The sequence below is a fragment of the Lepisma saccharinum genome, chromosome 9 (assembly GCF_977018435.1).
Source record: "Lepisma saccharinum chromosome 9, izLepSacc3.1, whole genome shotgun sequence".
In the NCBI taxonomy this organism is placed as follows: domain Eukaryota; kingdom Metazoa; phylum Arthropoda; class Insecta; order Zygentoma; family Lepismatidae; genus Lepisma; species Lepisma saccharinum.
The window spans coordinates 83859894-83885408 of record NC_139237.1 but is presented as its reverse complement, the minus strand read 5'-3'; the positions used below and the strand labels follow the sequence as shown (position 1 = coordinate 83885408).

Below are 25515 nucleotides of genomic sequence, written 5' to 3'. Positions count from 1 at the left end.
AATCACAAACAAAGCTCTACCATCACGAAAATCGCGCTCCGAGCCACGCTCCCTTGTAGCGTCCTGAGCAGGAGGCAAGTTTTCACAGAGAGGGAACGAGCGGGGAAATCCCCGTTCACGATAAAAGTAAATTATTCTATTTCCAGTGAAAGTAAAACTACTTTGTAAATATAAGGCGTAACTAGCATTTTAATTTACATAATTTGGTATGAAGACTTACTTTACAAATATAAGTTCTTTAGACTTTCTGTTTACGCTACGGTGTTGGGTGAATCGACAAGACCATCAGCACTCTGACCAGAGAACGAAGTCAGAACTACAGTACTCCGTAATTTTCAATTTCACTTGCACTTGTCGATGAAAGGAAGGAAAACCTAAGTTTCGTACAAAATATGGAGAATGTACAATGAAATAGAAATATCTCTGCACGAACACATGCTAATGTTTACAAAAAATGCCGGTACACCACAAATTTCCAACCCTGGCGGAAATGCAGTGTTGCTGATATTCTGTTCGTTCTAGTGGGTAACACCGCGAGGCCGGCCTCAGGAGCACGTTATAAGCATACGTACAGTACTCGTAAGATTAGGCTTCCCGCATATACGACCGTACGACAGAATGTCAAGAGAAGAGGCCCCAGAAAATGTGTCTCACTCCGTGGAAAGTTCGTATACTGGACAGGGTTAGAATTTTTTTGTAATTATCATAAATGAAAATTCCAAACTTTTCCATTGCATTACATGTGTTTTGACGAAATAAGTAAATACACCTTTAAAAGAGTGATGGCGTGGGTAGGCCCGGCCTCCTGGCCTCATAGGACGCTTCGCCACTGAATAGAATCCATTAGAATTTATGAGTTCCAGGACCTTTAATAACCCTGTAGTTCTTACAGGTCCATGGATTTGAAATAAATTCAATTCCGGTCCGGGAGAGAAAATCAGGAAGCGTAAATGGGTTCTGGATAGTAACGAACCTTTTTATGCTTAAAATATTTCAATTCGGTCCAGGAACCTTTTCCCCGGATCAATTTAAATACGGTTCAAGTTTCGTATTGAAATGAAACAATACGCAACTTGGATCGAATTTAAAGTGTGATAAGTAGGTCTCGGAAGTTGAGGAAATATTCTTTTTTTTTTTTCCTAGTGTCCGAAGACGAGGCCCAACACAATATGTCATTTTGGGTCATTGTAGGCCAGAAAAAGGTAGGTTTTATTTGTCCTTTTTTGCCTTTTTCGGCGTTTTTTTGGCTTATTCGTCCTTTTTTAGCCTTTTTTTAGGTCTTAACGGCTTTTTTTTGCAACTTCACCTTCTTTCGACTACGTTTTTACTGCCCATTCTCAATTCGAATCATCATCAGTTCATCACCTCTTAAACATCCTTTCTGTAGCAAAGAAATAAAATAAATAAATATATTTGAACCATCCCTGAAACGAGAGAAAAACATTTTTGGACGACTGAAGCAGGTACGGCACAAGATCCTTTAACCGTAACTTGTCTTGAAGGTCGCGCTGTAAGTGGCAACTTTCTCTTGTTTTGAAGCTTTCAGCACGGTGTATACGACCATATACATTAAATATGTAATTAAAACTGAAGTTATTAATTAATTTGGATAACATTTGTACGTCCTTTTTTCCGTTTTTAGGTCCTTTTTTGATATTTTTAGGTCTTTTTATAGGTCCGAGACCTATAATAAGAAAGGTTCCGGCCCTGTAGCGCAACCAAATAGAACCCATTGGAATTTATTGGTTACTGGGCATTTAAAAACCCTGATATCAAGGCGAACATCTTAGTAACGTTAATCCACAGAACACACAAATTTCCATGAAACATCCAATGAATGCCTCCTGTACACTAAATTCGTGTTAAATTTCTTGATATCCACGAGTTATTCACGGATATCCAGTAGGCATCCATAGCCTGTAGCTATTTGAGTCAAAGACTACTTGGTGTTAAACATACATACGTGGCAATCTTTGAACATACACTCTACATAACGTAGGGGAGAAATAACTAAAGAATAACCAAGTATCTAAATTCCAGTCTGCTACCGTAACCACTCACCTGCATAAATACTCCTTGCAGCAAGTGCAAGGATGACTATCACACCTAGAGTCTTCATTGTATTCACCTCTAGAAAAAGACTTCGAACAATGTTATTCGCAAAGTATATATGCTCAAAGTACATGCACTTGGATATTATAAACATGCTCTTATGAGGTATATTTCAAAGTAATCTTATCACATTGTGATAGCAAATCAAAGACATATTCTTGACCTTAAGAGAAGATGGACTGCAAGAAAAACATGATTTCGCAATTCTCTTGAGTGATTTTTCTAATGTCCTGAACATTTTCAGAGAAATTGTAGGTAAAGCGAGAAATGGAGGTAAAAATAAATTACCTGATAAATAAATAGTGCCATCTTGTCGTAGATGATATTTTTTCTTAGATTATGCAATATATATGTGTGTTATATGTTAAGTTTTTGACGTCATTGGTAATTTGAATGGTAAATTGACTATTCTTTACATCAAATCAAGGAAAACAAATTCGCGTCAAATGATTTACTAGGAACTCTTGGTACCAGAGGTCTAATTTTTATTTACAGATGCAGTCATTAACAGGAATTATATTATAACGTTTTTACAAGGATACATACAGAAATGGTTTTCGACACATTTGGTCCACCTGTCCACAAGCTTGCGGATGCCCTCCACAAAAAAAAAAACTTTTTGTCATGGCGTGTATAACCATCTTTGCACCGCCTCGATCACCTCGTTGTCATCTGCAAACTTCTGACCCCGCAAATGTTTTTTTTAGAGGTCCAAACAAATGAAAATCCGATGGCGCCAAGTCGGGACTGTATGATGGCTGTTTCAACACCGATCACGTATTGTATCCATAGTATGCGCAGCCGTATGGGGGCGGGCGTTGTCGTGGAGCAGCAATACTCCTTTTGAGAGAAGTTCCCTACGTTTTGACAGGCTTCAACTTGCTTACCAACATGTCACTGTATCGAGCACTATTCACAGTTTGACCCTTCTCCTGGAAGTGTACCAATATAGGGCCATTGACATCCCAAAAAATCGTTAGCGGCACTTTCCCAGCGGATGACTGTGTCTTGATTTTTTTCTTGACCGGAGACGTTGGGTGCTTCACTCCATCGATTGTCTCTTACGCTCTGGTTCATAATGGTGCACCCAGGACTCGTGTCCTGTCACAATTCGATGAAGAAGAACATCTCCTTCCAAGTGCTCCTGAGAGATTGTCTGCCGCGCACGCTTATGAACACTCGACAGATGCTTTGGTACCCATCGGTTACACACTTTCCTATAGCCAAGGTCATAATGGCACGGCAATGTCATCAACAGTGACTCGCGTGTTGTCACGGATTCGCTGGTCGATCTGCTGTTTCAGTGTCTCAGTTCCCACGCAAACTGTTCTCCCACTCCGCTGTTCATTTTGATTTTTGATTTGATTTAGTTTATTTTACTTCGCGTTTTGTGCCTCTTGGCTAATTTGCGAAGATGGGGATGATTGATGAAATGATGAAATTGATGAATGGACATTCACAAACAACCAAGCCCGACCAGGATTCGAACCCGGGACCCTTGGCGTCGCAGCGCGATGTGCTAACCACTCGGCCGCAGGGTCGGGCACTCCGCTGTTCATCACTGACATTTTGTTTTTCCGTTTTTGAATCTTTCCACCCATTCATACACTCTCCCCTTACTTAAACACTTGTCTCCATAGTGAATCCTCATTCTGCTGTAGATTTCAGAAGGTTTCACTCCCTCTGAACCACAAAAAACGAATAACACTTCCTTGCTCCTCTTTGGCGCAGTTCGACAGCGGAGCGGCCATGTTGTATGTACTACTATATGAAATTGTTCCTTGAAACCAAAGAGTTGGAACAAATTAATATTATTTATTGTTACACAAAAACATAAATTGCAAACAATTTTATTTTGCCGAATTTTTTGCACACATTTTTTTAATAAAATTCGTTTATGCAATGTTCTCAACGTAAACCAAAACCGTTATTACGTAAAGGGAACAAAATGAATCTGAAACTACGAAATGTTTATAAATGTTCGAAGTTTGCAATTTTTTACAAAATTTTTCAAACAAAAAATTCTTCTTTTTCAACACGGAATCCAAATATGTAAAACAAATGGTGGTGTTCCATTTGAAATTTCAAATTTGCCCCCCCCCACCCCTAAGGGGTGGGTGGCGACGATGAAATTTTTTCGGCATTGACTTCCCCTGAATAGTATCAAACTTTTATTCTGTGCAATTTTTCGATTGGATGCATTCTGCATGCGATATTCCATACTATCATTATAAATGGACCACCCTGTATAAGCCTTTTCTTAATCACATTAAGATGTGTGGCAGTCAGACGATATGCATGCGTGTGTGTGTGTGTGTGTGTGTTTTGAGGCTAATTGAGACTGGATCATAAGTTTATTGATTAATTTATGAGGTTATTTTACGCCACTTTTTTGCCTGATTTGACTAATCGCGACAATGAGGATGAGCGATGATACGATAAAATTGATGAAAGGACACTCACACAAAGGATACCCATACCAAGTTCGGGATTCGAATCCGGTAACCCTGGAGACCTATAGTCAAATGTGGGATTCTAACCACTATGTGGCTTTGCTGGGTATCGAACCCTTGACCCCTTAATTACAGGTTGACGACGATGCTATGCTATCCGGGAGAACATGTACATATATGAGTGTGTCTGTATCATGTATATATATTTCTGTGTGTATGTACAGGTCGGATATGTCTTGAGTTGAGTCATTACTTTCTAAAACTTTGTATATACTGGTAATTGAAAGTAGTTATGTAGAAAATACTGATACGTATTGTCTTGTAAATGTTTCCTTCGAGATCTTAATAATTTACATTTCAAAGCGTATGAAAATTTTGCCTGCATTTAAATTATTACACACACAATCCGAGAAGTCAGTTGTCGGATTATCTTATGTATGCTATAGGTTTTCTTTAATGTGTGAAGGGACCTCCTCGATGGGGTAGCGGTAACGTTGTCGCCTTGGAATCAAGGGGTCCAGGGTTCGATACCCGATACAGGCACATAGTGGTTGGTTCGGATCCAACTTTCAACTGTTGGTCCAGTTCTGATTAGCCTATCTGTGCATAAAGTGGACTTAAGCTCAAGTCGAGGACTCTCGGAATCGATACCCGGAGGAGGAATATTTCCGAGTAGTTCGAGGTGGCCAAATTTCTAGACAACAGTGAGAGGAAACCACACGAATTCTCTACAAGGAATTCCAAGCAGACATATATATATATTTTTTTTTTTTAGATTTTGGATTATCATAGCGGTTTGTCTAAAGAAGAGGCAGTTACGAAAAGTGCATTGCTCGGTCAAATGTCTAGGCGAGCTTTAAGACGGTGAAATTTTATTCTTCCCCTATGTTTACCAGGGTTTACAAGGATCCATAATGAAGAAAAATCTGTGTAAATGTCTCCCCCAGTTTTTATGTTATGAAAGATTAATATTTGTGCACCTACTGATTCCTCTCGGCACTTGTTGATGCCTGTCAGCACTCGCTGATGTCTCTCAGCACTCGTTGATGCCACTCAGCACTAGTTGATGCCTCTGAGCACTCGTTGATGCCTCTCAGCACTCGTTGATGCCTCTCAGCACTCGTTGATGCCTCTCAGCACTCGTTGATGCCTCTCAGCACTCGTTGATGCCTCTGAGCAGTCGTTGATGCCTCTCAGCACTCGTTGATGCCTCTGAGCAGTCGTTGATGCCTCTGAGCAGTCGTTGATGCCTCTGAGCAGTCGTTGATGCCTCTCAGCACTCGTTGATGCCTCTCAGCACTCGTTGATGCCTCTCAGCACTCGTTGATGTCTCTCAGCACTCGTTGATGTATCTCATCACTCGTTGATGTCTCTCAGCACTCGTTGATGCCTCTCAGCACTCGTTGATGCCTCTCAGCACTCGTTGATGTCTCTCAGCACTCGTTGATGTCTCTCAGCACTCGCTGATGTCTCTCAGCACTCGTTGATGTCTCACAGCACTCGTTGATGTCTCTCAGCACTCGTTGATGTCTCTCAGCACTATTTGATGTTTCTCAGCACTTTTTGATTCCTCTCAGCACTCGTTGATGCCTTGCAGCACTATTTGATGCCTCTCAGCACTCGTTGATGCCTCGCAGCACTATTTGGTGCCTCTCACCACTATTTGATGCCTCTCAGCACTTGTTGATGCCTCTCAGCACTATTTGATGTCTCTCAGAACTCGTTGGTGCCTCTCAGCACTCGTTGATGCCTCTCAGCATTCGGTGCAGCTTTGCATCACTCGGCGATGCCACTCAGCACTTGGTCATGTCGCTTGGCTGTTGTTGATGTCCCTGGGCACAAGATAAGTCTTAAACGAAGCAAGGGAGGTGTTCCTCGTACACTTGACACAATGCCCAAAGCGTACTTTATGTTTTAGGATTTGTTTAAGTGCCATTGCGAATGTAAAAGTTTCGCTGTAATCTTCGTGCTATTGACGTCTTTTTTTTAAAAAAAAACCAACCGGTTGTGTATTTGCAAGAAACAAAAAGTTCAAATTTAGTTTAAACTTAGGTACGTCAACTCAAATACAGTTGACTCCGATTTGGGTTTCGAGAGAGAGAGAGAGAGAGAGAGAGATGGTGAGAAAGAAAGAGAGAGACAGAGGATAGAGAGAGAAAAGAGGAAAAAAGAAAGATTGAAGTTACATGAAAAAATGAGAACCAAATGTGTAGACATTTTCATGTTGAACATTTTTATTGGATTAACGTTTTGACATATTTTCCGGCATAAATCTGAAAATTAGTTTTCAGCCGATATTTTCCAAGATGGCGTGTCTGTAGCACAACTTCGAATCGTTACAAGGAACTCTACTTTCAGCCACTATCTCTTTGGTTAAATAATCAGTTTACAAGGTCCTGTCTGTTTGCACAAGAGATATCCGATTGGTCACATTCTTCACTTACTGCATTCTTCCTCTGAAAAAAAAGATTAGATTTGAAATTGGTGCATTTTTCCTTAGCCAGAAAGTGATGTACTTTACGAATGTAAGTAATTCTCATTAAAAAAGTGCAATGCACCATGCCGTGAATGCGTATGGGTGGTGTGGGGTTAGAGCCCCACATTTTCTTGATCACGGCCGAAGCTGGGGGTGATGTGATCAGCACCACGTCCCTAACCGTCCTTACCCCCAAGAGTTTCTTCCAGGTACCCACTTAATACGACGCTGGGTGGACACCGGAGCCGCTTGAACAGGCGGAAAAAATCCCCCGTTGGGGATCGAACCCGGGTCTCTCGCATGGTAGTCAGACGCCCTAACGACTGAGTTACCGCGGCTATCAATCCAATTATTACTGTTTTAACTTCAAGAGCTAATACAGGGTGGTCCAAAAGATAGTTGACACGAAGAGTTATTAACAGGAACACCATGCATTATTTGCCAACTGACAGAGCGTATGTAAAGAAACCTATTCTGCAATGATTCTTTCTATTCGATAACATGATGGCTTATAATAGATAAACCACATTTCTGTCTTGGTTTACCGTTAAAGTTCTAAGAGTATTTTCTGCATAAAATGGATTTAAACAAACTTTAACACACGAAACTTTGTTTTACACTCTATATCGGGAATCCTGGGAGAAAGGTTGCGCATGACGGCAGAGAAGGGGAGAAAGTGATTGGGGAGAACAAAGTAGTTCGCGCTGCTGCAAACGATTGGTAGGTACAGCCGGTTTCCTCTTCCATGCAGACCCTTTTCCTCTCACGCGTTCATTCGTCGATCCCTCTCCAGTCACTACTGATTTTCATTCGCTTCCTCCAGAGATTACCAGGACAGAGTATGGCTACAGAGGGAGGAAAATCATACGCGGTATTCCTAACGTGGAGAATTGAACTTTATTTACTTTTTACTTAGTTTATACTGAGATTCGACTTTGGCATGTAGTCCCTCAGTTTGCTATGCCTTGTTTATTTTCCCACTAAAGCTTTCGCCCAGTGTTACGGCGGCCGACCTACATGCTGGCAAGGGAAGTGGGGAGCGGGTAATACGCAGCAGACCAACCAGACAACAGCGGTGGCGCCGAGAGTTACGACGCGGCGGGAGGAAGTACTACGCGCACATCGTTCTACAGGCTGCTGCGTTTCTTATCGCGCTGGATTGATCGCTTCCCCACTCCCCACTTCCCTTGCCAGCATGTAGACCGCCCGCCGTAAGACTGGACAAGAGAGCTGCAATACGTGTTGTTTGTTAATTGTTTTCCTAATACTAAAGATTGAGAGCGGAAACCGGTAGAAAAATACATCCGAATAGGAAAATGGGACGATACAAATAAAAATGGAGAATGGAAGATGGCATTTTCTCCGTATCAAGTAACCCACTTTAACCCCTCTTCCCATGTGGTCGCCTGGGTTGGTGCCAGAGCCAGCCCTAGAGAGGGGCAACTGGGGCACTCGCGCGATTGATTTGCTTCATTTTACTTCGCTTTCTGTGCCACTTTTGGCTAATTTGTGAGTATGGAAATGAGTGACGATATGATGAAATTGATGAATGGACACTCACAGACATCCATGCTCTGGCCAGGAATCGAACCCGGGACTGTGCTTCAGAGATGTTTTGATACGGTTTAATGCGAGTTTCTAGGGCGCTGGTGCTTTCAATTAAGCATCTAATTTGACTTTTCCTGACATTGTGAATTGTTTTCACATACATAAATAGATCCTTCTTCATAAAAATGATGTTCCAATATTTCAATCAAAAAAGTTAATGTACACTATTCGTTTAATTAGAATGAGATCATGATACGAAAATACTATTTTGTATGAAACAATGTAAATTCAATCCAGCGTCAAAATTAAATGAAAAGTAAGCGAAGCAGAATTACATCTACGATATTGGATATGATTGCCACTTTGCAATAGTTTAGACACACCCAGTTTTGTAATTAAATATAATGTACCAGTGACACATCGGAAATTTAAGAAGAAACACAAATTTATAAACTTTTATTAGTGTTGATAATTCTTGGCTTTAACTTTTAACATTTTCTGCTTATTGCTCTTATGGGTGAGGGCGAAAGCGAGAGATTATCTGTCTCGATGCTCTCTCTCATTCTATTTCTATTTTCTCTCTCTTTCTTTTTACACACACACACACACACACACACACACACACACACATACAGGGTGTCCATAAATTATCTTTACAACTTTAGACTTGAATAACTTGATACGTCCTTTCCCATTGCACTAATATTTATTGTTATTTTCTCTTGTGCAAATATTTATTGTTTTTTAATCTTAATTTCTGTAATTTACCTATCACTGATAATGTCAGGATAGTGACTAACCTGTATATACTTATCTTGTAAGGGCTGTTAGCATGGCAATTACGAGTGTGTTTTGTCTGGACTTGGAAGTTCGGGCTCGGTTTTTTGAATAGTGTGATCAAGTTGAATTATAAGAAGTTTAATTTCTTTGAGTGAAATGGATTATATGTTAGGCATATAAGTATTTAGTTTGCAAAGAAGTAAAATAGACTTCCTTTTTCTTAGTGCAAACTTAACTTTGGTTTTTAATTGACGAACTAACAGAGAGAGGCATCACGCGAATGCTTTCGAGTCTTTCATGTGAACTTATTATTTGCTCTTTTAGTTAAATCATGTTCTTTTGACTAAAGAATGTGTCAAACTTGAAAACTATATTAGATAATGACAAAAGGTTTTCAACATGTAACAAGAAAAGTCATAAAGTTTTTTTTTTATTGTCCAGGTGACGCAAATTTGACGAAAAATGTGGACGCCACAGGAAAAAGCTCAGTGTGTAGCCTGGTTTATACAGACGAAGTCCGATACCCAAGTGCAACGAAACTTTCGGACACAGTATGGAAGGGATCCATCATCGGGCTTGGCATACGTCATTCATGGAAACGGGTAGTGTTCTCCATAAACAGGGGGTGTGCTGGCCATCTGTGTCAGACGCCAACGCAGACAGGGTGCGGCAGACATTTGCAAGGAGTCCGGCAAAATCAGTGCGTACGGCGGCCAGAGAGTTGCAAAGCCACGAGCAACAGTACACAAAGGTTACAGTGCATTTGAACACGTCACCGTGGAGATGCTGGTGCGTACATGGAGAGAAATTGACTACAGACTGGACGTTATCCGTGTCACTAGGGGTGCACACATTGACGTGTATGAATGAGGAAACAAAACTTTAGTTTGTTTTCTTGTCACGTGTTGAAAACCGTTTGTCATTATCTAGTTTAGTTTTCACGTTATTAAAGTCTAAAGTTGTAAAGATAATTTATGGACACCCTGTATATACAGGGTGTAATTTTAATGGCGCCCACGGACCACGGAAACGTACAGACATCAAAACAAACAACTTTTCTCAGTTACATTTTTCTCGTTGGTGCGTCGTTTCGGCGTTACAGTCGTTCAAAAAAGCCCGTTTTGCCGCCTGAATGCTGGCAACCACACACAACATTTTATTGCATTTGTGACGTCATATACCGTCGTGAAGCGATGCGTTCCAGGGTTGCCAGGAACACACATATTCTGTGAAAAATGACATAGTTACAATCAGCCACATTATGTACCGTAAAAGAAAACGAGAAAACACGTTCTGTAACTTAACAGGAAGTAAACAAACGATACGAAAAACGGTAGAAGGAAAATCGAATTAAAGTATAAGTGGTCATATCGATTTTTTTTCTCAGCTTACATGTCGAATATTTGCAAATGTAGTTACCAAGTTAACATCTACAATTTAGTCTTATCCACTTCGTCCATCTGATACTAGTTGTCTGTTACACACTGAACCCTGAACAGATGACAAAATAGAAACGAAAGAACTCAAAATTCCAAAGGTAAGTAACGCATAGGTTAATATAATGTACCGTGCGTCCATTTCGATCTGCAGCCGAGAGATCGGGAGAAGCGTGGCGGGCGGCGCTGGCGGAGATGCCGACATTTGCGGCCTGAAATGCCCGCTTATTTTTATGGACATATGCAGACATTTATATAAATATTGCAAAACGAGCACTAACCTGTGTTATAAGAGTATGGTTTTAATTTTAGTAGCTTAGTGGCTGTATGTGCTGATGATTTTGACACTCCCATCTCCTGTGAAACACGGCGTAGAGGTTTGTTTGGATAACTTTCTAACGCTGCCCCAATTTCATCGAGTTCATCGAGGAAGCTCACGAAAACCATTGACTTTTAATGGTTTCGTCGGCAGCGTAATCTTGATACAGTGTTGCACATTCGAAACCTCCAAACGATCCCCATCGACACAAAACTCTTTCAAGGATATAAACTTAAGCAGGACGTTGCTGGTCAAAACTATGATTAAAATGTTTTATTATCTGTGACTCTTATCGTCACTTCTAAAGCGTATTTTTTTGCGTGACGAGCACAATAGTTACAATGTTGAGTTATGTTGATTTATGATGAGTTTGTAATGTGAATTTATGAACGTACGTGTTGTGTTATGTTTAGTTATGATGAGTTTGTAATGTGAATTTATGAACGTACGTGTTCAAAATGAAACAAATGACTATCGAATATAGTAAACAGTTTGTGAAAAAGTTATGTACCATTTTCTAAGTTATAAATACAAGAAATATTAATATTGAAATCTAGTTTTATGTTGATAAAAATGTGTATGTTTCAATAATTTGGCGACCCAGTTTTCAGGATCCGAATTAGTAAGTGTTTAGCTATACGTTTTTCTTAATAATATAGTTAAATAATGACAGATAAAGGGAAAAGATCAACACGAAAAGGACAAACTATTGATGAAAGCTTGATTTCTGACAATGCGGAAATCAATGTTGAAAATTTCGGTTGTTGTAAGGATCCAGATAAGAATGCTAAGTGTATAACTTGTCGCAAATGTGGAAAGTTATATCACCATAAATGTCTACAGTTAGCAGCGTTACATTCCAGTAATTCTGATACATTTGATCAGTACTTGTGCAAAGTATGCGATCCGATGTTTGGCCAGCATGGGACTGAACACAATAAAGATACTAATTTCAATGCATTATTGGAGACAATAATTCATAAAATGGATGACGTTCAGTTGCAGTTTACAAACAGCCAAGCGCAGATGAAACAGCTTACAGACAGCCAAGCGCAGATGAAACAGCAGCTTACAGACAGCCAAGCGCAGATGAAACAGCAGCTTACAGACAGCCAAGCGCAGATGAAACAGCTTACAGACAGCCAAGATCAGATGAAACAACAACTCACTGATCAAATGAAAAAGTTTTCTGAAAGTCAGGAGTTAATAACAGCGACTCTTTCAGAAAGTTTCAATCAGTCTCTTGTTACTTTTCGCGCTGAACTCCGAGAAGAAATAAAACAGGTGGCTGATGCTTGTAAAATAAATACTAACGCCCTTAAAAATGATGTTAAAGAGGAATTAAGTGGTGTGCAGTCTAATATAGAATCACTTATTGCAAAGACGTCTTCTCAACAGGAACATCTCGTCGAACTAACGACACAAGCGGAAGAACAAGTCTGCAATATAAGTGCTGTTAAAATTACACTAAATGAACAACAAGTAACTATTTCTCGCTTAGAAGATGAGATTGGTGATATTAAAACTAAAATAGGGCACATTAGTACTACAAAAGTGTTAGCTCCTGAGAATGATAAAGCACCAACCGTTGATAAAATATCTGACGTGTCTGAAGCCAATCAAATCGATGTAAATTCTCAAGCTGCACAAACTACTCCAATAACAGCTTTAACTAGAAACCATGTTAAGAGAAAGAAGAAATTTGTTTCTTTTAAAGGCAAAAATTCAAACGCAACTTCATCGGATACAGATGTAACAGATTTTGGGAGTGAAGATTCGAATACTACGCATGTAAAGCAAATGTTCAAGGGCAAGAGAACGAAGAGAAGCAGATTAGTTAGGGAGCGTTATCAGGCCATCAATACTGTTAATTCTAAACACTGTACAAACGCTTCTTGCACTAATTCATATGTCACACGAGATATATGCGGTTGTGATAATTCATTACAAGGGCAATTTAACACCGGTTCTGTTCACAACTCGCCTGACAATTGTACTAGCAATGTCCATGCTTGTTTATCGGGCTGTTCAACAAATTCTATGACTACGGATTCTATTAACTGTAGCATTCATACCAATTCCTGCCCATTAACAGTTTGCAGAAATAGTTGTGTGTTAGACAATAATTCTGAACGAATTAATGCTACATATAATCGCGGCACAGGTTTTGGTACTGCCAGAAGTAATGTACACTTCATAAGTCCGAATAATCAGGATAGCACAGTAGTAACTACAGTACCGTTTGACCCAATGACACCTCGTCTTCAGAATTCAATGACTTCGTTGAATAACCGTCCTTCACAAGCAATAGTAACTGGCTGTAATGAGACTATGCAACGCATATTAAAAGTGAGTGACTTGAACCTACTCCCAAAGTTCGGGGGAAATTTAGAGAAACAAAGTCCTAGAGACTATATTGATCAGTTAGTTTCAACATTCAATCTAATGGGAGTTCCGGAGGAATACAGGCTGAATAGTATATATAAGTGTTTTTACGGCAAGGCTTTGTTATGGTATAATTCTCATAAGAAGAGATTTTCATGTTTTCAGGATTTCGTAGGAAAGTTTTTGCATCACTATGCTTCTGAACAAGTAGTACAAGCACAATTGGCAGCTCTACGAACAAGAAAATATGATCCTAATGTTGATGAAAACTTAGCTACATTTGCATTGAAACTCTATTCTGCCTATTCAAATTTGGAAGAAGACCCATCTGAATCTGATATGATTCAGTTAGTGTTGCGACAAATACCGAGAAATGTGTCAGAATATGTGTCATGTCATGACATACCAAGTATGGACAGACTGATATCTATTTTAGACAGAATTGATTTGGTTCATTCGGGAAAAAACAAATCTTTTAGAGTTCCAGAGGACCAGGAAGAATTTATGAGAAGAAATAAGACAACCAAATTTCTGAACAACAAATCCAAACAATCATTCAATGTTGGACAAGTTTCTGTCAAAACGCAAGATTTTCGTAAGACCAGAAATTTTACATCTTCCCAAAATACCGAACCTACAACAATTGGTGGTGCAAGCAGAATTTCGAGCAACGTTCAGCAATCAAATCCATGCTCAAATCAACAGATCCAAAATACTTTACGAACGGATGAAGCTTTTTCATCTCCGAATAGTGTTCAATCAAATACACAAAGTGTAAATAATAAACGTCCAGTAAGGAACCAACGGGGTAAATGTAATTGGAACACAGTACGAAGCAACACTGAACAATGTAAACAACAATCTCAACCTTCTTTAGCTGAACCGTGGTTAAGGCCTTCGCAGAGTATGCAGGTGAATCCATCTGTACCTTTACCTCAGTGGAATGCAAATAATTTAAATTCCATGGTGCAATATCCTACTCAACCGTGGATATTCTCTCCCTGGACTACACCATTTACTTCTTGCAATACTACAGTAACTCAGCCAAGTATATATCCAGCGAATAACTCTTTATGGTATGGTAATAATTCCAATTTGTTACCACAGCCCGGGACTAGCAGTAACGTGACCCAAAGTCAAGTACCTTCGAGTAGTGGAGTGTGCAATTTAACAGGAACGACTGCTAATACAAGTGAACACTCATCCTTAAACATGTAAGACAGAGTAATGAGCTCCGGTTCCTCTGTCCAGTTAATTACAAGGAGCATATTCATCACTATACTCCAACATCAATTGAAGATAATCTCAATTTTCAGAGCAACACATCTATTGTTCCCAACCATTCGGAAAAGGAAGTTCTTACTATAAACTTTGTACTCGATTGGTATGAAGCTGAACCAGAATGGGTAATGGACGATGACGGTGTTCTTGTTTCAAACAGAAGAGTTATTGTGTTGCCAGGTCAAATTTGTGATTTAACCATTAACTGTATTATTGATTGTGGGAGTCAAGCAAATTTAATGGATTATGCAACTTGGTTAAAATTGAAAACTATTATTCCTACTGCAAGATTAGATTCAGTGGATAATGTTAAATTATTTTCTTTTGCTGGTGACAAAAGATTTAGAGTTATTGGTTCTAAGAATATTAGTTTAATAATAGCTTCAGAGCACTTTCATATAGAGTTATATGTTATTAAGCAGTTACATGCTGAAGTAATATTAGGATTGCCATTTCTTTGGCGCTTCGGAGCAATAATTGATTTCAAGAAGCAAAATATCACATTATCAAGTGATAATGGAGTTCAATCTAATTATGTTTTAGAAACGACTGACACATTCCCTTCATGTTCTCTTCAAAGTAACTTTGTAACATTTTATAAGAATTCTGAGGAAGAAGAGGATGAAAACTACTTAGCATCAGAAACCGATCTTAAAGCTACTTTAGCTGATAATAGTTTGTTGATTGCTACTGATGAAATGTATGATTTATTTTTTAAGTTATTGTTAAGTTTCAGAACATTGTTTTCTGATAAACCAAGGCCAGCTAAAGTAGAGCCTTACGAGATTAAATTAAATACAACAGAAACAATTGTAGCTCCCATATATCCTATACCTATAGCTCGAAGAGATGATTTGGAGAAGGAACTCACTAAATGGAAGTCTTGGGGAGTCATTCAAGAATCGGCTTCACCTTATTTAAATCCGCTACATATAGTACCAAAAGCTGGTGGACAGTGGCGGCCAGTGGTTGATTTTCGTCGTTTAAATAAACATGTGATATCTCCACTAGTTCGTGTGGAACCGATTAATGAACTACTTCAGAGATTCCAAGGAGCTACAGTGTTTTCAACCTTGGATTTATCGTCGGGTTATTTCCAAATTCCACTTACAGAGTGCTCTTACAAGTATACAGCATTTTCATACAGAGGCCGACAGTACGTTTTTAAATTCTTGCCGTTTGGCATAACGTCAGCTGTATCTGTTTTTGTGGAAAGAATGCATCAGATTTTTAATCCATCTACAAGTTCGTTCCTAATCTGTTACATAGATGATCTTCTTATATTTTCACCTGATTTGTCTTCTCATTATGAGCAATTGAAATATGTGCTAGAGACACTTCATAACGTAAATATGTCTGTAAAATTGTCTAAGTGCAGGTTCATTAGGACTGAAATTAAATTTCTAGGACATATAATATCTGGCACCGAAATAAAAGTAGATCCAGAGAGCAATAAGGCAATCTCCGAATTTCCAGTTCCAAAATGTAAGAAGGATGTTCGTCGTTTTCTGGGTTTGGCTAACTGGAGGAGAAAATTTGTGCGAAATTTTGCAACTGCTGCAGCTCCTTTGTATCAATTACTGAAAGGAAACTCAAACTGGTGCTGGACGGAAGATCATCAGCAGTCCTTTAATAACCTAAAGAAATTAATCTTATCATCTTCATCATTAGGACAACCTGATTTTAATAAGAAATTCTGTATTAATGTTGATGGTTCTAAGATCGGCGTAGGAGCAGTACTTTGGCAACCGGATGAAGATGGAAATGTAAATGTCATTCAGTATGTCAGTCGCACTTTGAAAGGAGTTGAAACCACGTACAGTACACATGAAATAGAATGCCTTGCTATTCTTTATGCCGTGGAAAAGTTTACCGTGTATATTACTGGAAGACATTTTACAATCTACAGTGACCACAAATCGTTGTGCTGGCTTGAATCAGTAAGGACACTGAACCCCAGATTGAACCGATGGGCACTTAAGCTACAATCATACAACTTTACAATCGAACATGTATCTGGTTCTCAAAATCCAGTTGCTGATACGTTAAGTCGTTATCCAATTAGTAAATCACCAGTGACTACGATTAAAGAAATGTACGTAAATCACGTAATCTCTGATATAGAACCCAATTTCTGGCGAAGTGCACAAGAGAAAGATCTGCTTTGTTCGTCGTTAAGAAGAAAATTGGAGTCTCAAGAAGTAAATCTGATAATTAAAAGGAAGTATTCCGTTCATGATGGCATACTATTTTTCAAACCTTATGTAGATGATGATTGGAAGATAGTAGTTCCTAGTGCTTTAATTGGAGATGTTTTGTATAAACAGCATGATTTAAAGGGACATTTCGGCTATTTTAAAATTTACGATTTTTGTAAAAGGTTTTATTATTGGCCTAAAATGCGTAAAAGTATTAAGGACTATTTAAGAAACTGTCTTTCATGTGCAAGGGATAAGCAATGCACCTTTAAAATTTCAAAGGAAGAATTACATGTGTATTCAACCAAACCTCACTACTTACTTTCAGCCGACTTAATTGGTCCATTACCTTTGTCTAAAGGTTTCCAACATACATTAGTCATTGTAGATGTAATGAGTAAATTTGTGATGGTTTATTGTCTTCGACGTGCAACCTCAAAGGAAATAATTAACAAGTTTGGAATTTACTTTAATCATTACCCAAAGTGTAAGGTAATTCTTACCGACAATGGTTCGCAATTTAAGTCAACTGAATTTAAAAGTTATTTGGATTCTGTGAGTGTTAAACATGTGTTAACTTCACCATATGCACCTTTTGCCAATCCTGTCGAACGTTACAATAAAGAGCTGGTGAGACTATTGAGAATGTTTTGTAAATATAACCATAAACTTTGGTTTAATTATGTGAATATTGTCGTTCATCTATTGAATAATTCAAAATCGGAAACAACCGGTTTCACACCATCTGAACTTTTTATGCATGTTGATTATCACGATGAAATAATAGACAAAATAAGTTGGCCAGATGACTTGAAACATTTACCCTGGAAGACAAAGTGTATAATGGCTGAAACAAATATAAAACAGAAAAACCAAAAGATTAAAAGGGATTTTAATGAACCTAAGCATCCGATAAAGTCTGGTGACCTGGTTCTTGTTAGAAACCATCTTAAAAGCAAAGCTATTAGTGATAGCATTCACAAATTTTTCAGCTTGTATGTTGGTCCTTATCAAGTCAAGGAAGTTAAGAATAATCAAGCACATTTAATATCATTGTCGACGCCAGCAAAGGAACAAAAGCAGAACTTAACAAATCTTAAACTTTTTAATTGTACAGAAGAAAAGAGAAGAGAGCTATTGAAAGAAAAAAATGAGTAACCCAAATGAAATTTGTGTATAATGTTGTATTTATTTTCTGTGTTCTCAATGAAATATTTGTGTATATTTATGAAAGTCATAAATTTCACTTCTTTGTATAAAGAGAATATGACAAAGAAAATTGCCTAAATTATGTATGAATGGCATGCTTGAACGCAAATATTGTATTGCGCTAGTGTTTGTAGAAAGCACTGTGTAATCGTGCCCCTTTTATTGTAAATTTTCCTTTTGTTCGACAATTTAATGTATATTGATAATTGTCTCACGCAGACATTTTTTTCTAAGAGAGGGGATTATATTGTGACGAGCACAATAGTTACAATGTTGAGTTATGTTGATTTATGATGAGTTTGTAATGTGAATTTATGAACGTACGTGTTGTGTTATGTTTAGTTATGATGAGTTTGTAATGTGAATTTATGAACGTACGTGTTCAAAATGAAACAAATGACTATCGAATATAGTAAACAGTTTGTGAAAAAGTTATGTACCATTTTCTAAGTTATAAATACAAGAAATATTAATATTGAAATCTAGTTTTATGTTGATAAAAATGTGTAGGTTTCAGACACAAAACTCTTTCAAGGATATAAACTTAAGCAGGACGTTGCTGGTCAAAACTATGATTAAAATGTTTTATTATCTGTGACTCTTATCGTCACTTCTAAAGCGTATTTTTTTGTGTATATAATTGCAGAACTTGGATGAATTACAGATGATGAATTATAACCCAGGTTAGTGCTCGTTTTGCAATATTTATATAAATGTCTGGATATGTCCGTAAAAATAAGCGAGCATTACAGGCCGCAAATGTCGGCATCTCCGCCAGCGCCGCCCGCCACGCTTCTCCCGATCTCTCGGCTGCAGATCGAAATGGACGCACGGTATATTCAGGGCATTATGAGGCAAGTGACAAAATGGTTGAAAATACAGGGATATAAGTAGTAGTAATACAAGCTCTCCGACGACTGTGTTTATCTATGCACCGGATACGCATGTAATAGTTTGCAACTCTGAACAGGGCAGTATATTCGCTACTGATTCATCATTACATTGTTACTGTGGTTGTACGTGTAACAACGTGAACCTCGGATGCTTCCGTTATCAGCACAAAAGTGCCACAAGGCATCTGGACACAAACCTGTAGATATCAACCTTGCAACGAGATTTGCAAATATTTGACATGTAGCTGGGCGTAAACAGCTACATGTAAGCTGTAAGTCCAATAAAATTTATTATTGTTGATATTTGACATGTAGGCTGAGACAAAATCCGATATTGACACTTCATTTTGAATACGTTTTTTTTACCATTCTGATATCGTTGGTTCCCTTCCCTCTTCCCCGGAGATGACTGCTGATCTTCTGGCTGGTAGGCTATGATGTTCGGTCTGCTGGACGCTTTTCTCGCTTCTATTTACAGCTAATAACGTGGTTGGTAGTTAGTCATTTTTCACAAAATTTGCGTGTTACTTGCAACCCTGCCGGGCGCTGTTTCGCCGCAGGAAATGACGTCACATATACGATCGAATGTTGTGTTGGGTTGCCAGCATCCTGGTGGCAAAACGGGCTTTTTTGAATGGCTGTTAAAATGTTACTGACAATAGTTGTTTGTTTTGATGTCCTCTATACGAATCTGTGGTCCGTGGGCCCCATTAAACTGACATCCTGTACCTGTATCTTTCTTGTCTCTCTCTCTCCTACCACTGAAAGGTCTTGGTTATAGACCTCGCGCATATTGTATGCCTAACCCCACGCACGCCTAGAGCATTTCCTGACTGGTGTGTTATCGTTATTTGTTTCGGGTCAGTACAGTCTGATCACCCTGTACACAAAAAAATAACTTACCGGGCAGTCAGTATACCAGTACACAGGATCGTAAGTAGTGCCACCAGCAAAGGAGAAATACGATACGCTCAGCGGGGTTTCGTCGGAACCTTCTGCTATCACCGTATCATTTCCACTGCCGACTTGAACTTGTTTGCTGGTGACGTCTATCCAACGTACTTTGTTTTCGGCCTTAGACACTGGAGTGCATTTTAGAAGATGGCTGCCTTTGTAGATGCAAACGGCTTCATCATGTTCTATTTCTATGGTGTAAGCAACAGCTGCATATCCCGGGTAGCTTCTCTCCGATAGCTGGATCAGCGCATTTTGATCATCATGCACAGAACCAAACAAGATAAAATTAAGTCTAGAACTAGTTCCAGATATTGCTTCAAGAGCATGTGGTTCGTCTGTATTGAATTCGATGCATCCTGGGTAAAAAGAAAAGAGCAAATCAAAAACAGACGTTTTTGGTTTCACTTCACATTTTGCATTAGACATTGTCACCACCTTGGACTACATACATATATTACAAGTCAAATAAAAGCCGTAAATGTCCAATAGAAATTGTAGGGCAGCTCAACTTTACATGAGGTATCAACTCTTATTTACAAAACAACCTCAATGATACAACACGAACCAAGTGAGCTTCAAAACGCCATTGTTGCTATTTTGAAGATGGCGACTCCAGTACACACTTGCACCAGTGAAGAAGGTTGGTTTCTTGCCCTCTGTAAGCCTAAAACTTACAGAACTTTCTCTGTAAATGAAAATTCAATATATCTGTGCATGCTTACCACACCAATGGCCTCAGTTCGCAGGCAGATGGGTGGAAAGGCCTTCGCAGTGGCTCATAAGTGACTGCACGTGGACCTCAAAGACTTATTCTTAAGGTATACTAACTCAAAGTTGAAAATACAGTGGGCTCTTTAATTCGAACTTGAATAATTCGAATTAGTCGGTAATTCGAACAGAACTTCGTATCCCTTGAAATCATCTTTAATGATATGATGTTCTTGTTAATTCGAATTTTAGATATTTCGAACTTTTTTCGTGTCCCCTTGGAGTTCGAATTAAAGAGTCTACTGTATATGTAGATCAGAAATAGGTCTGTGTTAAAATGCAGCAAACCTGTGCAACCCTACATACAGAAATGTACTAGATAAGAAAACAAACAAATTGAGGTTTCATTTGACTCTTCCTTGTAATATACCCTTGGAATAAATAATAAATTCCCCTACTATTATACAGACTGACTGACAATGTAACTACCTAACCAGTGGAAATTAAGGTAGAGATAGAGGAATATTAAATATGGGAGGTACAGTGGGATCTATGAGTATTACCGTGCAAATTGTCCATCACCATGTTTGTGCATTTTATTTGACCCAATAAAACCTTCAAGAATTAAAATAAAACTCAAAACAAGCTGTTGACAACTTCTACACCAGCATACAGAAAAGTACAACGCTTAAAACCACATAGGATGTAAGAGAAAAATTAATGAAAATAGTCATGGACAATTTGCACGGTAATACTAAAGGATCCCACTGTACAAAACTAATTTGTGTATTTATATTGCAAATTGACAAACCAAAACTAGTGCTTAGTTTTGTATTAAGATCTGCTGTCACAACATGATGTCCCATTCAACCATTCTAAGTAGAGTTACTAACCAATCATAGGTTATATCTTTAATCATAACAATAATTCAAATAGACAAGACTTAAAACTGTACCCTAATCAGATTGTGTTTAAAAAGATCGATAAGCATTTTCTTAGACTTTGAGAATGAAACTAAAAAAAAGGGGTTTGGATATTTACACCGTAATTTCATCCTAGCCTGTAAATCATCATGATAGCATTACATGCTTAAAACCAATATGATAATTTGTTCAATATTCAACAAAGCAATTTATAAACTTAAGCCTAATATAAATACTATCTACGAAGATAAATCGATCCGGGAACACCAGATCTACCGGCTCAAGGAGTGAAGGATGAACTGCCCCCAACCGCTACCCGCTACCAGCGTCTATATTCAGATTCTGCATGACGTCGTCTTCGTCATTTGGTTGGCTCACACCACGTATTCTTGCGGTTGCTAGCCAAAGTTGCAGAGTTCAGATACTATTTATCACAAGTAATTATATATACAGGGTAATTCAAAATGAATCGTGCAACTTTACACAGTTATTATGACGTTACTATTTATGATAGAAAATCAGACAAAGCATCAATTTAAAGAAAAACTCTGGAAGTTTTGTTCCCACTTAGCGGGCTTATTCTGCTTAGCCGATGCTCCACCAGGATCGCCAGTGTCTCAAAATTGCTAATGACGAGTGGAAGGTGTATTGTGTATTGGAACTATCAATAACTGATTCAATCACAATGGTGCAAAGATATTTCCGCATGCTTTTCGGTAATAATTCATGTTTCACCCTTCCGAAATATTTGCCAAAGTTACAAGTTCGAATTGTTAGTGCCTTCGAAACCATTGACAACGACTTGCTGTCTCGTGCATAGCAAATACTTGATTATCGTTTGGACCTTTTACCCGTTACACGTGGTTCCTGTGTTGAATATTTATAATGTGAGTAAAACTTCCAGAGTTCTTCTTTATATTGATGCCTTGTCTGATTTTCTATCATAAATAGTAACGTCATAATAGCTGTATAAAGTTGCACCATTCATTTTGAATTACCCTGTATATATGATATGTTCCAACATGATTACTAACGTCCAATGTCTTCGAAACACTATTGGCTTCTTACTGAGTGAATTTGTCCATTCTGGTCTTATGATAGTATGACGTCTAAATAATTGTGAGGGTCATGAGTGTTTAAAATTAGATTGTAATCCGATGTTTTATTTCGAAACTATAAAGTGTCCAAATAACTGCAGGACGAGGCTCAGAGATTAATATAGAGATTGATATCGGAAATGGAACCTGAACGTGTAATGAATTTTTAAATATAATGTCTCGATATTGTTGTCTTAAGTGGTAATGAAAAAATGAATGATTGAGCCATTGTATAGCTTCTCCGTACTGACAGGAAGTTTAGGACACAATTTGTAAACGTGGTAAATGCTGATTAACTAAACCATGACCTTTACGAATTATTAATATAAAAACAACCACTACCCGAGACAGATTCATGTTTTGATACCAAGGTCTTTAATTACTGATTTGAGCATGCCACTTATAGTATTTTGTAGTTCTTTTTTGCACCGGTCATTCCATTGCTTTTGTACGCGTAGTTTATATTTTACTCTATGTAGAAGATCTGGCATGATACAGCTCTCATTTAATTGCCTGATGGATGACGTCAAAACATCCCCAAAACAAGCGCATAGCTAGACGCTTGCAATATGTATTTGATTCTGCGAGTGATGAATAAGGTCATAATATTTTCTTCTGCACAAAATCGTTAATTAAGTTAATTCTGGAAAATTCGGGTAGATTGGAAAGAGAGGAGACTTCTAAGCAACTTATACATGAATCAACGAGTTAAAATTGAGAACAGGAGACGAAATGACAGAAGGCTGTGTAATTGGAAGAGGAGTACGACAAGGATGCTGCCTATCGCCTACTTTGTTTAATATCTATTTAGAAGATATAGTGAAAAATTGTTTCCAGGGAACAGGAGGTGTCAAATTGGGAGGAAGAAGAATAAACTGCATAAGATTTGCTGATGACATGGCATTATTCGCTGAGGATGAAATAACCATAAATAGTATGTTAGAAGAGTTAAACAGCAGCTGTGAGCAGTATGGGATGAAGATTAATGTAAAGAAGACAAAGGCAATGGTTATAGGACGGAAACGAAGGAATATTAATGTGAGAGCAAACAGTGAAAGAATCCAGCAAGTGGATAGCTTCAAGTACCTCGGATGCACTATAAGCAGTGACATGAGCTGCAAACAAGAAGTGAAAATGAGAATCGCAATAGCAAAAGAAGCTTTCAATAGAAGAAAAATTGTTTTTGTGGACCCATGGACATAGGTCTAAGGAAGAGATTAGTGAAATGTTTCGTGTGGAGTGTAGCACTATATGGTGCAGAAACCTGGACGTTGAGAAGAAATGAAGAGAAACGACTCGAAGCTTTTGAAATGTGGATATGGCGAAAAATGGAGCGTGTAAAATGGACGGACAAGGTAAGAAACGAAGCCGTACTGAAAAGAGTTGGTGAAAAAAGATCTATACTGGAGACCATCAAGAAGAGGAAAAGAAACTGGTTAGGACACTGTCTAAGAAGGAACTGCCTGCTAAGAGATGCCTTGGAGGGAATGGTTGAAGGAAGAAAAGTCCGTGCAAGAAAGATATATCAGCTTATGGATGATATTAAATTAACTGGGTCGTATGCTATTACGAAGCGTAAGGCGGAGAATAGGGAAAGCTGGAGATTGCAGTGAAAAACCTGCCAACTAGGCAGAAAACAATGAATGAATGAATGAATTTCTTGGAACTTCCCTTAAACTTCCTAAACCACAATTCTCAAACTTCATATTCTTGTTCAAGGATCCAACGGGAGTGTGATGAAATTAGAGGCTTTGCAATTGTGCAGGCCTTATTGTCTTACAAACTTATTACCCTAAATTTATTCATTATACTATTTTAGCCAAACTTAGCAGATACTTAATTGGCCTGGTACAGTTGGATATGTCTTGATAATAGCTAGGTATAGTCACGGAAATGTATGCTTAGTAATTATCCCATTGAAAGTGAATGTGGTTGTTACAATCCAAAACTGACCGTGACTGTGCAAGCTTTTAGTTTCACAAAAGATACATGTTAGAATTAATGATATTTGAAAGATATTTGAAGATGAACATTGTCATTGTCTTGTAATCAAGGGGTCCAGGGTTCGATATCCGGTGGTGGCATCCTTATCGATGGATTATTTTTGTGCAGATGATTAAAATCTGCATATTGCAACACTGTCTTGAAGTTGAAATCATATCTATTGAGCAGCCATGATGTTTAACATGATTACACTTATTATAATCCTACTAGACTTATGGTAAGAAAATACAAGATAGATATATATATATATATACTAACAAAAAATTAATAAAGTATTAATTGTAATCTATAACTTGAAACCAATATTATCACTTTCTGATTCTGCTGAACAAAATGATCGACTGAAGTCACAGGTTTCTACATATAAAAGATAACGAATGAGGAACAGTTCTGCACAGTGTCGTCGATTAGGGAGGGCAGTTGCCTCTTCACGTTTTGCGACTTTTGCGCCCACACTATGCTAAACCTTATCTACCAAAGGAAAGTATACTCCCCTTGCTCCCCTCCCCCAGTTTTGGTACCTTCACCCCCTAGTTTTGGAACCTAATCGCCGCCACTGGTTCTGCACCTTAGCATTTGTCCACATACCCCCATCTTCCAGAAAATACTTCTTAGATTTTAAGCCTTTAGCAAACTTTTGAACTTCAAACAGTGTACAGAATAGTTAAGTGTTCAACATTACTACACGTATTCACTTGGTATTAGAGTTATATTGACAAAATCTAGGATTAATAAG

At 38.3% G+C, this 25515-nt stretch overlaps 1 protein-coding gene and 1 long non-coding RNA gene across 2 annotated transcripts in view; one reads left to right on the top strand and one right to left on the bottom strand.

Annotated features, from left to right (window-relative positions):
* The window catches only part of LOC145992201 (uncharacterized), a 223757-nt gene that overhangs the window by 110171 nt on the left and 88071 nt on the right, over positions 1 to 25515 (top strand). The window lies entirely within an intron of this gene.
* Positions 1 to 25515, bottom strand: part of LOC145992785 (uncharacterized) — a 36259-nt gene that overhangs the window by 8375 nt on the left and 2369 nt on the right. The window lies entirely within an intron of this gene.